This window comes from Phocoena sinus, chromosome 1 (assembly GCF_008692025.1).
Source record: "Phocoena sinus isolate mPhoSin1 chromosome 1, mPhoSin1.pri, whole genome shotgun sequence".
Taxonomy (NCBI): Eukaryota; Metazoa; Chordata; class Mammalia; order Artiodactyla; family Phocoenidae; genus Phocoena; species Phocoena sinus.
The window spans coordinates 38,931,168-38,933,514 of NC_045763.1; the positions used below are offsets into that span (position 1 = coordinate 38,931,168).

Sequence of the window (2,347 nt, forward strand, 5' to 3'; positions counted from 1 at the left end):
TCTCTTTTGTTGGTAGGTTGAATGTTTCACAGTGGCAGTCGCTAGGTAAAAACTTCATGAGTAAGAGGGAGTCCATGTTACTGGACCCATTCATAGCCTCCTTCCCTGCCACTATGGCTACCCTGCTCATGTACCCTTTGTGCCAGTACTGGAACACATGATGACAGAGGCTGATGATAACTGATTGAGTCACTTTGTCTACCAGGTTTTTTATGCCTCTTTTGTGATAGAAACTCTTGGGTGGGTATTAGGATACAATACAAAGATCTTCACACTTCGTGCCCATTGGCATTTTTCCATCCACACAACTGTTTCGCAGACCTTCTTCTCTCCTATTTTCTAATCTTTCTCCCTCTAGGTCCCAGTCAAACCAGCCAAGCCACTCACCACTGCTCATGAGTCTGTACATTCTTATTCTATTTCTCATTGAAAGTATGATCAGATGCACTTCCTAAAGCTCTGTGCGTTGGGAAGACTTCCTCTCACTGCTGCCCTTCAGAACTGCCCCTGAATGGGGCTGTAGAGCAGTAGCAGTCCATTAACAACTTGCACTCACAGACTGAACCAACCCACGTGAGCACCACGCTCAGCCTTTTCCCTCCTCCGTAAGTGAGTCATAAAGGACCACACCTGCAGCTATCGGTATGAACTGAGGGAGAGTGTCCCAAGCAACAGGTGGACCACATGGAAGTTTGAGCCACTTATCTCATGCATAACACAGAGCTCATGCAGCTTATCTGTGCTCTCTGGTCCTAGTCGCACCGGATCCTGGGTGCACCACGTCTATCTTATGATCTATTGCTGCTGGGCCTGCCCAAACGTATGACTTAGTAGGTCTGACAGACCCAGCTCAAACAAATGTTTGTGACTACACGGTCATTCGTGCTCCATGGTTAGGTACCTTACCTCTACTGGGGCCCAGAAGCATGACAAGAGTTGATTTTCAAATGGCTGGAATTGTTCAACAGGGTTTGGGGACCCAAGATTTTTTTTTTTAAAGGGGGAGGAGGTGTCATCAACTGTAGAAGCAAAAGACAAGACAAAGGCATACAGACCCCAGGGAAATACCCAGTTCCCACACTACTATGGGAGATATCGTCCAGCCCAGGTCCAGGCCCTAGGTTCTTTGTTCTAGCCACCCCCTGTTTCTTTGGTATTGTCAGGAGACAAGACTCAGTTCCTGGGTGCTGGTGGAGGAGGGAGAGTAGTTCCAGGGCTTCCTATAACTACTGAGTGAACAATTGGAGCTTTAAATTTTCCCTTTTTAAAATATTTAAAAATAAATAAATCCAACTCCATGCTGCGCTGTACACAGCCCTTTTGACTCCCTGACATTGATTTGTGGAAAGAGGGGGGGTGTCAACGCTGGAAGGGCCTCCTCACTTTCTTCCCCCACTTTGGTTTGGCTTCTCCTTTGGGTACTGTGCTGTTGGGCTTGGAGGCTGCAGTGGCCCCAGGGCCCTGCTGAGGAGCTGCAAAGAAGTTCCCGTTGGACACCTGGCCTGGGGGTACTTGGAAGATCTGGCTCAAGAAATCCTGAAGGTCAGCAGGAGGGGCATCTGGGGTAGCTCTCTGCCGCTCACTGGTGCTGGCATCCGTGAACCAAATGAGATGTGATAGGGGACTCTGTGCGTATCTGGGAAGATTCCCACATGCTGGCATCCAGCCCACTCTGTGATGTCATACACCTTTCCATCCATCAGCGCAAAGTAGGTGATCTTGAGGCCCAACCTGCTTGACTCAGCCCCAAATTCTCCTTCCTCAGCAGGATGCAGCCTGTTACCCTCAGCACAGTACCTGGCACTCTCAGGTTCCTGGTCCATTTCAAACCTCCTATGCTTTCCCTGGCATTGGCTGCACACACAGTATTCATTGCTTCTTTGAGGTCATCCTGCAGCTTGGACAGAAACTCATTCACTGACCGGCTCAGCTCATTCTCTGCCATTCGATTCATCTCATATTCCTTCCATCTTTCAGGGTTGCTGACAATGTCCCAAGCTGTCTGCAAAACCTTGAAGGTCTCCTCAGCCCGGGGATGATTATTTTTTGTCAGGATGAACCATCACGGCCAGCTGCCTATAGGCCTTCTTCAGTTCAACATCCGATGCTGTGGCTCCAGCCCCCAGCACATGAAAAGGGTTTAGCTCATCCTCAGGAAGCCCAGCCATGGTCAACAGTCGAGCCACTTCCTCTTCAGGCTGGCAGTAGTGACCACTAGCTACAGGTGCATTCCCCTGCTTATTCCTCTGCTTGACCCAAGGCCAACTCCAGCCAACCCCACTGAACTATTCTTACCAACTGCTGCCATGGCCTGCTATCTCTTGGCAGAATCAGGCACTGCTGCCAG

The 2,347-nt window shown here is 49.6% G+C and overlaps 1 pseudogene; it reads right to left on the bottom strand.

Annotated features, from left to right (window-relative positions):
• Positions 1-1,379: 1,379 nt before the first annotated feature.
• Positions 1,380-1,954, bottom strand: LOC116752360 (annotated as a pseudogene).
• Positions 1,955-2,347: the final 393 nt, after the last annotated feature.